The 14,303-nt window shown below is 36.8% G+C and overlaps 1 non-coding gene across 1 annotated transcript; it reads left to right on the plus strand.

The window, feature by feature from the left end:
* The first annotated feature begins 10,791 nt into the window (after positions 1 to 10,791).
* Positions 10,792 to 10,895, plus strand: LOC118969765 (U6 spliceosomal RNA). The gene has a single exon (XR_005057598.1). It is a non-coding gene; the product is annotated as a U6 spliceosomal RNA (small nuclear RNA).
* The last annotated feature ends 3,408 nt before the right edge of the window (positions 10,896 to 14,303 follow it).

Below are 14,303 nucleotides of genomic sequence, written 5' to 3' on the forward strand. Positions count from 1 at the left end.
CTTAATTGGACATTCATCCTCACAAGCCTCCCCGCCTTTGATGTGGGGCACAGATCTAACTGCCCTCACATTGCCTTTCTATCCCTCCACACAAGGAGCTAATAGATTGAAATTTTGAGAACGTGGATAAGGAAAGGTTTCCCTTTTATGTTCCAACTGAAAACGCAAAGTGCTGGTTCAGCCAAACCTTTTTAAATGTTTATGGATCTTGGTAATAGATCAGGAACATCTGTTTGAGTCTAAGTTTGGATGGTAGTTTTTTACATTACTTTTTGTGCAAAGTGTGGAGGAAGTGTAGATGGTGAGGGAGAGAGACTCTAGAATTTCTCCCTTTAGGGGAACACAGTCTTGCTGCAGAATAGTTTCTATCTTCATTCCATCTCAGATACAGAACGCTATCACCATTCAGTACTTTAAACATACAGCTTATCATTACACACTAACTTTCTAAAGTACTTTCATTCAGCACATTTTTGTGCATACTCTTGTCCTGTAAGGTAGAATAGATGGGATTAAATGGTATCATTGTGAAATGATGCACAGACTTGCCCAAGCTAAGAACTATGAGTTGACTTTAGTATAGGCTCACATGCCTTACTGAGCCCCTGGGGCCGGATGTGATTCAGATTTTAGAACTTTCCATTTTTAGAAAGTATGATGTAGACACTCCATTGGGACCTGGACAGTGTCCTGAAATCAAACCCATTGATATTTTTGCTGTAAAAATGTATATATATTGCAAGTGGAATTAATTTTAGTTTATATCATCAATTCAAGTTAGGGTTTGGTACTGAATGAGTTTTAAAATTGCAGATTATATATCATGAACACTATTTGAGTGCTTTCTGTGTGCAATTACCATTCTAAACACTTTACATATATTAAGTCATTAATCCTAATACCACAATGAGCTAGATACAAAGACCAGGAAACAGGGGTCCCAGGACTTCTAAGTGGCAGTGTTAGGACCTTAACACATTTACCGGTTTCGTCCATGTAATCAGCAAATTTTTTACTACTTTCTTGCCTCCTTTTCCTCACTGGGATATGTAGATGCCCAAAGGACTTGTATGATGAGTGGAATAAAAGAGAGAACCCGGGGATATATTTGGGCACTTGGTTTACAACAATAAGCCTGCAGAACAGTAAGAAAGATAATCTTTAATAAAGGGATATCCCAGTGAGAACAAATGTAACTTGACCCTTTACCTAACACACCCTATACATAAAAGAATTTATCTAAATAAATGTAAAAGACAAAATAACAGGATTTCTAGAGGACAATAGAGACGAACGTTCATGAAACCCAAATAGAGATAGGCTTGTTAAATAGGAGACATGATGCATTAAGCATATAAAGAAAAGACGATTTTAAGAGAGTGAAAAGGAACCCCAGAGTGGAAGGAGATATTCAGAACACACAGTTGACCAAGAGATTATTCTGGAATATGTAAAGAATGCCTTCGAGATCCAGAACAAAATCCAGTTTTTAATCTAGAACTGGCACTTCACAAATGAGGCTAGTTAATAAACACATTAACAGGTGCTCTGTATCACAACTGAGGGAAACGCAAATTAAACCACAGTGATATTCAAGCCCAGTGTATGTATGCCCACTCCTGAGCATATGGCCGAGAGAAACGTGTGCATATGTTCACAAAAGACACACACAAAATTGCCCAGTGCAGCACACACAGCCCTAACAGCTCAGATGTCCATGTCCATCAACAGAATAGAATATTAACTGTGACAGAAACAGTAAAATACTATTATAAAATTGTCATTTTTGAGTCAAAGGTGGTTAAATAATATACAGCAATGAAAATGAACTATTTATTTTTTGCTTCACGGAATTGAATGGATAGGTGTGATCTCACAAACATGTTAAGTTAAAAAGGGTTTGTGTATGTCTACTGTTTGATTCCACTTGTGTAAAGCTCCCAAACCAGCCAAACTGAACCTTAGTGTCCAGGAATGCATGTGTAGGTGGTAAACCTGAGAAGAAGTGAGGATGTCCCCATGGAAGTCAGGTGGGGGTGAGACTGAGGGGACTTGGGGACCTGAGGAGCTGACAGTGTTCTCCTTCTTGGTTGTGATCCTTGGCTTTGAGATAAATCCTTGAGTAGTACTAGCCCTATGTACTGTTTTTCTATGACTATCTCAAAATTAGAAGGTTAAAAAATATTAGTGGTATTAAAGAGGCATGTGGGGAAAAGGGTAGGCTCTGGGTTGTACCGCTGAAATGAGTCCCTTTGGGGACTGAGTGTGAGCCCCTTACTGGCTCTGTCGCATTAATGTTTACCATGATCATCAGCCTCGCGCTTATACATGGCTCGCTCTGTCCCAGATGTTTAACCAATTATGTGATAAACTTTTAAAATAAAACACACACCGACTCTCCTGCCGGGAGCAAACTGAATGTAATGAACTCCTGAGGCCTCATGATTCTTTCGCAGAATCCAGTGACAATCTCATAATACCTTAAATGCCTCAGAGCTGTTTTTCTATCCTAAATAGGCCCAGACAGCTACATTTTAAAACTTCTCCTGTGTGTGTGTTTGTGTGTATATATGTGTGTATGTATGTGTGTAAATATATATACATATTTTATTATTTATATTTAAAAAATATTGAAGTTATTGTTGATATACAATCTTATATTGGTGTCAAATATATAACAGTGGTTCAACAGCTATCCATATTATTAAATCCTCACCCCCTCTAGTGTGGTTACTGTCTATTAACATAGAAAGATGTTACAGAATCATTGACTATATTCTCCATGCTGTACTACTATCCCTGTGACCAACTTTAATATTATTGAGAATTTTTGTGCCCTTTTATCCACCTTACCATCCCTACACACCCAACCCAAGTCTTTCCCCATGGTAACCACTAATCACTTCTCAGTGTCTATAAGTCTACTTCTGTTTTGTTCATTCTGTTTTGCTTTGTATTTATATTCCACATATAAGTGAAATAATATGGTATTTTTCTTTCTTCACCAGACTTTTTCACTGAGCATAATACCTCTAGATACAACCCAGTTGTCGCAAATGGCCGGATTTCTTTTTTGTGGCTGAATAATATTTCATTGTGTATATGTACCACTTCTTCTTTACTCATTCATCTATTGATAGGCATTTAGATGTCTTCCATATCTTGACTATTGTAAATAATGTGGCAAATAACATAGAGGTACTTATATCTTTCCAAATCAGTGATCTTGTTTTCTTTTGTAAATTCTTAGAAGTGGAATTGCTGGATCAAATGGTATTTCTATTTTTAGGTTTTTTGAGGAACCTCCATACTGCTTTCCACAGTTATACCAATTTACATTTCCACCAAGAATGCAAGAGTGTTCCCATTTCTCCACATCCTTGTCAACACTTGCTATTTATTGTCTTTTGGACGGTGGCCATTCTAACTGGTGTGAGGTGATATCTCACTGTGGTTTTGATTTGCATTTCTGTGATGATTAATCATGTGGAGCATCTTTCCAGGTGTCTATTGGCCATCTTTGCTTTTTGGGGGGAAATGTCTGTTCAGGTCTTCTGCCCATTTTTTAATTGCGTTATTTGGACTTTTGGTGTTGAGGTGTGTGAGTCCTTTATATATTTTGGATATTAACCCTTTATCGGATAAATGATTCATGAATATATTCTCCCATAATGTAGGTTGCCTTTTTATTCTACTGATGGTATCCTTTATTGTACAGAAGTTTTTAGTTTGATGTAGTCCCACTTGTTCATTTTTTATTTTGTTCCCTTTACCTGAGGAGATGTGTCCAGGAAAAAATTGCTCATGCTTATGTTCAAGAGATTTTGCCCATGTTTTCTTCTGAGAGTTTTATGGTTTCATGTCTTACATTCAGGTCTTTGATCAATTTCAAGTTTACTTTTTGTGTGTAGAGATAGACAGTAATCCAGTTTTATACTCTTGCATGTAGCTGTCCTGTTTCCCCAATGCCAGTTATTGAAGAGGCTGTTTTCCCCCCATTCTATATTCATGGCTCCTTTATCAGATATTAATTAACCATATATGTGTGGGTTTATATCTGGGCTCTCTATTCTGTCTCACTGATCTATGGGACTGTTCTTGCATGAGTACCATACTGTTTTAATTACTGTACCTTTGTAGTATAGCTTGAAGTCAGGGACCATAATAACCCATCTTTATTCTTCTTTCTCAGGATTGCTTTGGCTATTTGTAGTCTTTTGTGTTTCCATATGAATTTTAGAAATATTTGTTCCAGTTCATTGAAAAATGCTACTGGTATTTTGATAGGGATTGCATTGAATCTGTAAGTTGCTTTGGGAAGGATTGCCATTTTGACAATATTAATTCTTCCTATCCATGAACATGGGATAGATTTCCATTTATTGGTGTCTTCTTTAATTTCTCTCATGAATGTCCTATAGTTTTCAGAGTACAGACATTTCACCTCTTTGGTTAGGTTTATTCCTAGGTGGTATTCTTTTTGATGCAATTGTAAATGGAATTGTTTTCCTGATTTCTCTTTCTGCTAGTTTGTTCTTAGTATATAGGAATGCAACTGATTTCTGTATATTAATTTTGTATCCTGCAACATTGCTGAATTCAGTTATTAGTTCTGACAGTTTTTTTGTGGAGTCTTAAGGGTTTTCTATGTATAATATGTTATCTGTAAACAGTGACAGTTTAACTTCTTCCTTACCAATTATAGATGCTTTTTATCTCTTTGTCTTGTCTGATTACTGTGGCTAGGATCTCTGGTACTATGTCAATAAGAGTGGTAAGAGTGGACATCCTTGTCTTTTTTCTGATCTTAAAAGAAAAGCTTTCAGCTTTTAGCCATTAAATATTATGATATCTGTGTTTGTTGTATATGACCTTTATTATGTTGAGGTACATACCCTCTATACCCATTTTGTTGAGAGTTTTTATTATGAATGGATGTTAAATTTTGTCAAATGCTTTTTTTGGCATCTATTGAGATGATCATGTGTTTTTTATCTTTCTTTTTGTTAATGTGGTGTATCACACTGATGGATTTAGGAATATGGTACCACCCTTGCATCACTGGAATAAATCCAATTTGGTCATGATGTATGTTCCTTTTGATGTATTTTTTAATTTAGTTTACTAATATTTTGTTGAGGATTTTTGTATCTATGTTCATCAACAATATTGGCCTATAATTCTCTTTTTTGTGGTGTCTTTGTCTAGTTTTGGTGTTAGGGTAATGTTGGCCTCATAGAATGAGTTTGGAAGTGCTCCTTCTTCTTCCACTTTTGGAATGCTTTAAGAATGATGGGTATATGCTCTTTAAATGTTTGGTAGAATTCACCTGTGAGCCATCTGGACATGGTATTTTGTGTTGGGAGTTTTTCAATTACCAACTTGATTTAATTGCTGGTAATTGGTCTGTTCAGATTTTCTGTTTATTCATGCATGAATCTTGGAAGGTTGAATTTTTCTAAGAATTTGTCCATTTCTTCTAGGTTGTCCAATATATTGGCATATAATTTTTTCTAGTATTCTCTAATAATTCTTTGTATTTCTGTGGTATCTGTTGTGACTATTCCTTCATTTCTGATTTTGTTTATTTGGATGCTGTTTCCTTTATTCTTGATAAGTCTGGCTAGGGGTTTATCTATTTTGCTTATATTCTCAAAGAACCAGTTCTTGGTTTCATTGATTTTTTTTCTATTGTTCTATTCTTCTTTATTTTATTTATGTCTGGTCCATATTATGTCCCTCTTTCTACTACCTTTGGGTTATACTTGTTCTTCTTTTTCTAGTTTCTTTAATTGTGAGTTTAGACTGTTTGAGATTGTTCTTGTTTCTTGAGGTAGGCCAGTATTGCTATGTACTTCCCTCTTAGTACGACTTTTGCAGCATCCCACAAATTTTGGACTGTTGAAGTTTTGTTTTCATTTGTCTCCATGTATTGCTTGATTTTTGTTTTAATTTATTCATTGATTCATTGATTTTTCCTTTCTCATTTCTGATTCTGTTTATGTGTGTAGACTCTCTTTTTTTCTTGCTAAGTTTGGCTGGGGGTTTATTTGTTTTGTTTATTTTCTTGAAGAACCAGCTCCTGCTTTAATTAATTCTTTATATTGTTTTATTATTCTCAATTTTATTTATTTTTGCTCTAATCTTTATTATGTCCCTCCTTCTACTGACTTTGGGCTTAATTTTTTTCTTCTTTTTCTAGTTTCATTAAACATGAATTTAGACTGTTCATATGGGATTGTTCTTCTTTCCTGAGGTAGGCCTGTAAAGCAGTATACTTCCCTCTTAGCACGGCCTTTGCTGCATCCCACAGATTGTGCAGTTTTGAATTATTGTTGTCATTTGTCTCCATGTATTGCTTGATCTCTGTTTTTATTTGGTCATTGATCCATTGATTATTTAGGAGCATGTTGTGAAGTCTCCATGTGTTTGTGGGCTTTTTCATTTTTTGTGTGTAATTCTAGTTTCTTACCTTTGTGGTCTGAGAAGCTGGTTTGTACAATTTCAATCTTTTTGAATTTAGCAAGGCTCTTTTTGTGGCCTAGTCTATGATCTATTCTTGAAAATGTTCCATATGCACTTGAGAAGAATGTGTACCCTGTTGTTTTTGGATGGAGTGTTCTGTAGATGTCTGTTAGGTCCATCTGTTCTAATACATTGTTCAGTGCCTCTGTCTTCTTATATTCTGTCTGGTTGATCTGTCCTTTGGAGTGAGTCATGTGTTAAAGTCTCCTAAAATGAATGCATTGCATTCTATTTCTCCCTTTAATTCTGTTAGTATTTGCTTCACATATGTAGGTGCTCCTGTGCTGGGTGTATATATATATATGTATGTATGTATGTATATATATATATATATATATATATATATATATATATATATATATATATAATTGTTATATCCTCTTGTTGGACTGACCCCTTTATCATTATGTAATGTCCTTCTTTATCTCTTGTTACTTTCTTTGTTTTGAAGTCTGTTTTGTCTGATGCAAGTATAACAACTCCTGCTTTTTCCTCCTATTTGTTGCATGACATATCTTTTTCCATCCCTCCTTCACTTTTAGTCTGTGTATGTCTTTGGGTTTGAAGTGAGTCTCTTGTAGGCAGCATATAGTTGGGTCTTCTTTTTTTATCCATTCAGTGACTCTATGTATTTTGATTGGTGCATTCAGACCATTTATATTTAGGGTGATTATCAATAGGTATGTACTTATTGCCATTGTAGGTTTTAGATTCATGGTTACCAAAGGTTCAAGGGTAATTCCCTTACTATCTAAAAGTCTAATTTTACTCACTTAGTATGCTATTATAAACACAACCTAAAGGTTCTTTTTTTTCCTCCTCCATTCTTTATATATTAGGTATCATATTCTGTACTCTTTGTCTATCCCTTGATTGACTTTGTGGGTAGTTTGATTTGATTTTGCATCTGCTTAGTAATTAATTCTAGTTTCTTTACTGTTGTTTTATTTCCCCTGGTGGCAGCTATTTAGCCTTAGGAACACTTCCATCTATAGCAATCCCTCCAAAATACACTGTAAAGGTGGTTTGTGGGAGGTAAATTCTCTCAGCTTTTGCTTATCTGAAAATTGTTTAATCCCTCCTTCAAATTTAAATGATAATCTTATCAGGTATAGTATTCTTGGTTCAAGGCCCTTCCGTTTCATTGTATTAAATTTAAAATACCACTCCCTTCTGGCCTATAAGGTTTTGTTGAAGGCCAATGATAGCCTGATGGGTTTTCCTTTGTATGTGATCCTTTTTCTCTCTCTAGCTGCTTTTAAAAATCTGTCCTTATACTTGATCTTTGCCATTTTAATTATTATATGTTGTGGTGTTGTTTTCCTTGGGTCCCCTGTATTGGGGGATCTGTGCACCTCTGTGGCCTGAGAGACTATCTCCTTCCCCAGATTGGGGAAATTTTCAGCAATTACCTCCTCAAAGACAGTTTCTATCCCTTTTTTCTCTCTCTTCTTCTTCTGGTACCCCTATAATGCAAATATTATGTCATTTGAATTTGTCACACAGTTCTCTCAATATTCTTTCATTCCTAGAGGTCCTTTTTTCTCTCTGTGCCTCAGCTTCTTTGTATTCCTCTTCTATAATTTGTATTCCATTAACCCTCTCTTCTACTACATCTAATCTGCTTTTAAATCTCACCATTGTATGTTTCATTTCAGATATGGAATTTCTTAATGATTGAATCTCCATCCTAAATTCATCCGAGTTCTTGAATATTTTTCTGTACCTCCATGAGCATGTTTATGATTTTTATTTTGAACTCTCTTTCAGGAAGATTGATGAGTTCAGTCTCACTTGGCCCTTTTTCTGGTGTTTACGGAATTTTGGTTTGAACCAGGTTCCTTTGATGGTTCATATTTGTATGTGGTGCCCTCTAGTGCCCAGAATCTCTAGTCTCTGTGCCCAGAATCTCTAGTCTCTGAGCTGCTCAGCCCCTGGGGTCATGTTGGGGTTCACAGGGGAGTGGAGCTTGTGCCCTGTTTCATAAGATCTTCTCTTTTCTCCAGGTGTATGCAATCTGGCATAGCCTTCTTCTCTGTTGCTCTTTTAGGATTAATTGTATTAACTATATTTTCATACTATATGTGGTTTTGGGAGGAGTTCTCTGTCTCACCTCTCATGCTGCCATCTTTAATCTTCTGCTTATTACTTTCTAACTTCTTGTTTGCTGCTTAATTCTGTTACTTTTATTCTTGCCTATTTAATAATGAAAGCATTTGTTACTTTGAATTTACTTTTATTACATCTTTATCAGGATCTGACAAGGTTGCTAAGTAGTAGGCTCATTACTGCTCTTTCCTAAATATCCTACTGTTGCATTTTGGTTTCATCTTTGACAACAGAGTTATTTAGGAGAGAATTCCTGTGGGGGCCCGGCCTACGGCCGAGGCTGAGCCCCACTCTAGCTGGACAACGCCCTAAAGATGGCGCCTGCTTCCTAGACACCACCCTTCCTGGCCCTACAGCTCAGCGCATAAGGAAGTCTCCATGATTGGCTTGTTCCCATTTCCGTGCTCGTGCTCATAGCATGCTTTTTACATGTTTCCAATAAGACTGAACCTGGCGTGTGATCAGTCAGCTGATTGGTTGGGATATGCTATATAAGCTACTGCCCTGGAGGAAGTGGTGGTGGTTGTTTTTTGCTTTTGCCTTTCGCTAGATGGATGCTCGGATGCCCATAATAAAGATTCCTAATGAACCAGGCCTTTGGTGATCGTTCTTCTGCCATTGCCCTAGGTGGCGGGATGCGATAAATTCCTATATTTTCAATGGGGTTGAGTATTTTTTTTTGAGTCTAGTGTAATTAATATGATTAAGAAAACTGATTACCTCCACAAAAATTTGGAGAATTCTTGAATAATTTGTGACTTAAGGAATTTACTAAAATTTTTTTGTTGAATAATATGTAGTTAATTTCAAAGTAATCTATATTTTGTAGAAAAGGGGAACACAAATGTATTTATTAAATTGAGGTTTGATTAGATCTTTCATATTTCCTATCAACACTATCCAATAGAAATATATGTGAACAACATATGTGATTTAAATATTTCCATTAACTGTGTTAAAAGAGTAAAAAGGAAAAGGTGAAATTAATTTTAAATAGCATATTTTATTTTAACCCATTATATCTAAATATTATCATTTCAACATGTGGTCAGTATAAAACATTAATGAGAAATTTTACTTTTTTCACACTGGTCTTCAAAATCTAATATATATTTTACATTTATGGTACATCTCAATTCATATGCTAAACTGTCATCAGACATAGTTGATCTATACTAAGATTCCATAAAATGTACAGTTGAAAATGTTCTAAGCATTCCATAAAATTCATAGTTGAAAATATATTGTTCTAACCATCCTTAAAAATCTGTCAATAATGTCAAGGATCATTTAAAACTTAAATTTAAATTCATTAGAATTACAAATAAAAATCCATTTTCCTGGTTACACTAGTCACCTTTCAAATGCTCAACAGCCACATGTCAGTACTACCAGCTGTACTGGACAGTCCAGCTTTATAACCTCATTTATTTTCACCTGCTATATCTGTCAAAAGAGATGTACACAATGTCCAATTACTTTTAAGAAGTTACTATTAATTTTTTACATGTGATAGTGGTATTTCAGTATTTAAAAAAATTTTTTATTGATATATAACATTATATTAATTTCCAGTATAGAACATAATGATTCATTGTCGTATATATTGTGAAATGATCACCACAATAAACCTAGTTAATGGTCATTACTATGTGAGTATTTTTAAAGCATCCTTATCTTTCACAAATGCATGTTGAAATATTTATGAATTAAATTATATGATATTTGAGAATGGTTTTAAAACAATATAAGAGAAGCAAAAAGTAGGTTGGTCTGTAAGTGCAAAAGATACTGGCTCTGAGTTGTTGAAGCTTACTGAGGAATACATGGAAATTCATATACTTATCTGTTTAATATTTTACATGTTTGGTCCTTTTCATAACAAAAAGATAAAGATATTCTATACAGTCTGGAGTAAACGATTTTTCCATTTATAAATTTTTTCTATCAAATTCTCCCTGTATATTGCTTATGTATTTCAATGCTATAGTGTTATTATTTTTACAATCCTAACTGAAAAATTAAACATGTATGACAAGTTATAGGTAATCAAAATGCAAATTTATTTTTTGGTCCTTAAATTTTTTTCACTGCAAAGTTCTTTGCTTCCTCACAACAATTATTTTTAAAGTCACTCTTAGAATAAAAAAGGCTTTGGTACTTGCTTCAGTAGCACATAAACTAAAATCGGATTAACACAGAGATTAGCGTAGCCCCTGTGCAAAGCTGACATGAAAATTCATCAGGCATTCTATATTTTTAAAAATGAAAATTGAGAAAAGTCTTAGGATCACTTTAAGACACAAATGTAGTGTGGTAGATTAAAGACGGCTGAATATTCTTTGCCATTCTTCCTGTGAAAAGTGGAGTCTATTCCCCTCCCTTTGATTTGGAGCTGCCCTTGCTTTGATCAATAGAAGGTGGCAGAAGCAACGCTGTGTAACTCCCGAGCGGGTCCTGAAGAGAGCTGTAGCTCCTGCCGTGTGACGCCCACACCACATGGCGGCCCCATGAACAAGAACCAGGCCACTCTAGTTGACAGCTCCAGCTGAGCTCCGGCCAGCAGCTGTGTGAGTGGGCCAGCTTGGACATCATTCAACTGGCTGTCAGGGTGGAGTGCAGTTGTTTCTCAAACACAGCCGTTTCCTCTGCTGCCATCAGTCACTTTTCCCCAGACATCATCAGTTGGGTAGAAGTCTATCATGTGCCCAGAGCAGAGCACTCCCACCTCTCTGAGGCTTCCATCGAAGCCACCTCAGCGGACCTGAGTGAGGGCAGAAGTCTAGCCATGTTGGACTGGCGTGCAGACAGAAACCTGTGAAGGGCTGGGGAGCAGGACTTGATGGTGACAGCCAACAATCCTGGGCTTCAGCCTGGGCTGCCAACAACTAGGCCTGCCTCTGTCCAGGCTTCTGCTCTGCCTAAAAAATGGCCACCTAGTAATGTCTTCCCTCCCCCACATCTAAGTTCTTAATCTTTCCCACATCTGGTAATGAGCATCCTTAGTAATAAAAGATATTTTCATGTCAATCAGGCTATCTTCAATGTCTTATTTTTCAATTGATTTCAAATTCTGTAATGCAAAAAAGGTACTCCAATGAAGTGAAGAATATAAAACACAACCTCAGCACTAATGGGCAGATCCCAGAACCCTTTTGGATCCTATGTAACTAACCTGAGCCAAATAAGAAGGATGATATTACTTCATGCAGCATAATCTATGCTCTATTCAGAGACCATCTGTTAGCCAGTACCGGAGGAGGAGGAGGATTTATTCTGCTAATATAACACACTGACGGCAGTTAGCTGAAGCTCATAATTAAATAATGCTCTCCTGGTGGACCTGTTGGTTTGTTCCACCATTCCAGGCAGGAAATAGGAAATGTATTCTCTGGATTTAAACCAAAGGAGTTATGGTAAGAATGGTAAGAGCAGATGGTAAGAAACAAAATAGGCAGTAGGTACAGAAAAAAACATTAGACTGAAGTGAAATTCTATACTTTGGGCCAGTTGAGTTCTGTGTTAGTTATCTAGTGCTGTGTAACAAGTACCCTCAAAATTTAGTGCCATAAAAACAACCACCATTTCTATTTGTTCACAATATAGGTCAGCAATTGGGATGAGCTTCTTTGGGCTGTGGGGATAAAATAAATTTTCACCATTGCGTGGACCCAAAAAGTTTCTTGGGTAATCCAGGCGAACTGGACAGTAAGAAATTAAAGCATGAACTCAAGAAAATACAGCTTCCATACTAGGAAAGCAGCAAAGCCCACAATGATAGCTGGTTGAAAGGCAGAGAAAACCACTCATCCATACTGGGTCAGGAGAATAAGAGTTTTTAAGAGAAAAAATATATATAAAGGAAAGAAAGACACCAAATGGTTTTCAGGCACTTTGGAGCAATTGGAGGAAAAAATATATAGGTATATGACGTCAGTGATGTAAACAATTATAAAATAATGCCATTCCACTATTTTGTCCTGCAGTTTAGCAGTTATATAATCATAATAATGTAAATATTGATTACCGGTTTGCAAAATGGGTGGTAGTGGGGATGTGGAATGGGACCTGAAACTCATTTACTGAAAAAGGTGTGAATAGATGCATAAGAAAAGGCCATTATAATCATATGATTGTGAAGCAAAATATCAAAAGAAAGCCCTACATTGTTGGAAAGGTTTGCTTCTGGGGAACTAGACAGGAACATGGAGAGGGGTGGGGTAAATGACAGTACTGACTCTGCAACTATTGGATCTTTAACCAGCACAAAAGCAATGTGCAACCCTCTTTTAAACCCATGCCTGACTCTGTGGTCTAGACTGGGACTGGGAAGTGAGCCTCTCCCTGGAGGAGAGCAGGAGTTTGTTTCTAAAACATGAAGTGTTCTTTGCATCCTAACCCAGTTCATCCTAATCATGAATCCAAGGCCAGTTCTGGCCTCCATGGCTTGAGGTGATATCAGCTTTTATAATTTGGTGTTTCACTTTGGAAATACCCAAGAAAGAAAATTGCAAGCCGGCATGGGAAGTGTATCATCCAGTACAACTGCATGCATGTTAGTTAGCCGTCTCTATCTTGACGCATGACTATATGCTGAGAGCATTTACAGTAAACCAATCCTGGGCTAATTATTTATACACATTACCTCATTTTAAAAGTCATAGGAAACAATGTGTTACTGTCCCATTTTCCAGAAGAGGAAATTGACGTTGAGAAAGGTTAACAAGTTTGCTAGTAAGTGACAGAGCCCAAAGAGGAACCCAACTCTCCCAGCAATCCCAGCATCAAATTGTTTTGATTCAACCTTCTGCACATGCTTCAGCTGTCTCAGAGAGGACGTCACCAATCTGTAAACTTTCTGCATACATGTCTTAATTTAGCTCAACTCTTCCTTAACAGTTTACCTGCATGGGGTGGTGGACCAGGCTGGCTTCTTGGGCATGCCGCTACACAGGACCCCGTCCTGAAAAGGACCTCATCTTTGGCTGAAATACTCTATTAGGGTCCTGAATTTCCAAATATTACCTTTTAACAGTTTTGTTAGCAAAGTCCAATGGCACAATGAAGCTTGCCTGTGAGCACAGAATGGGCTCAATGTGCTCACTGTTCTCTGCCACTGTTCTCAATCACATAGAGCAATGTCCCATGTGAGAAGAGAATTCCAGTAGACCCACAGCAAGTGGGAGCTGCAGCAAGACTCAAAGCCAAGTAAACACAAGTGTGTTATGTCTGCACCCAAATAAACTGGGCACTGACAGCCCTGAGGACACGCTTTCCATTCAAACCACAACTTTCTTTGAATGCAGTAAAATGACTAAGGAACCCCACCACATCCTTTCTCACTTGCTTTACTTCCCTGTGCTGGCCATGCACTTAGGCTAACAGCGATGATCACATAGGAGGCAAGGGCAGCCTGTATGTGCAGTCCCTTCCATGCCGTCTTGCTCATCAGGAAGGTAGAGACAGACAGCTGGTAAAATCTACACACAGCAAGAAGAAATAAAAACAGCTGAGCTCATTTAGACCAATGTTCCTGCTGTTCTGGTATAAACAAAATAGATGCTATTTCCACCTTACTTAGAATAGCATTGAATAGAAGACATTTTAAAACCCTGAGAGAAAGACAGTGGAAGAAAGGAAACTTCTATTTGGTGCCAGTGATGGTCCAT

This window comes from Manis javanica, chromosome 5, assembly GCF_040802235.1.
Source record: "Manis javanica isolate MJ-LG chromosome 5, MJ_LKY, whole genome shotgun sequence".
Lineage (NCBI taxonomy): Eukaryota > Metazoa > Chordata > Mammalia > Pholidota > Manidae > Manis > Manis javanica.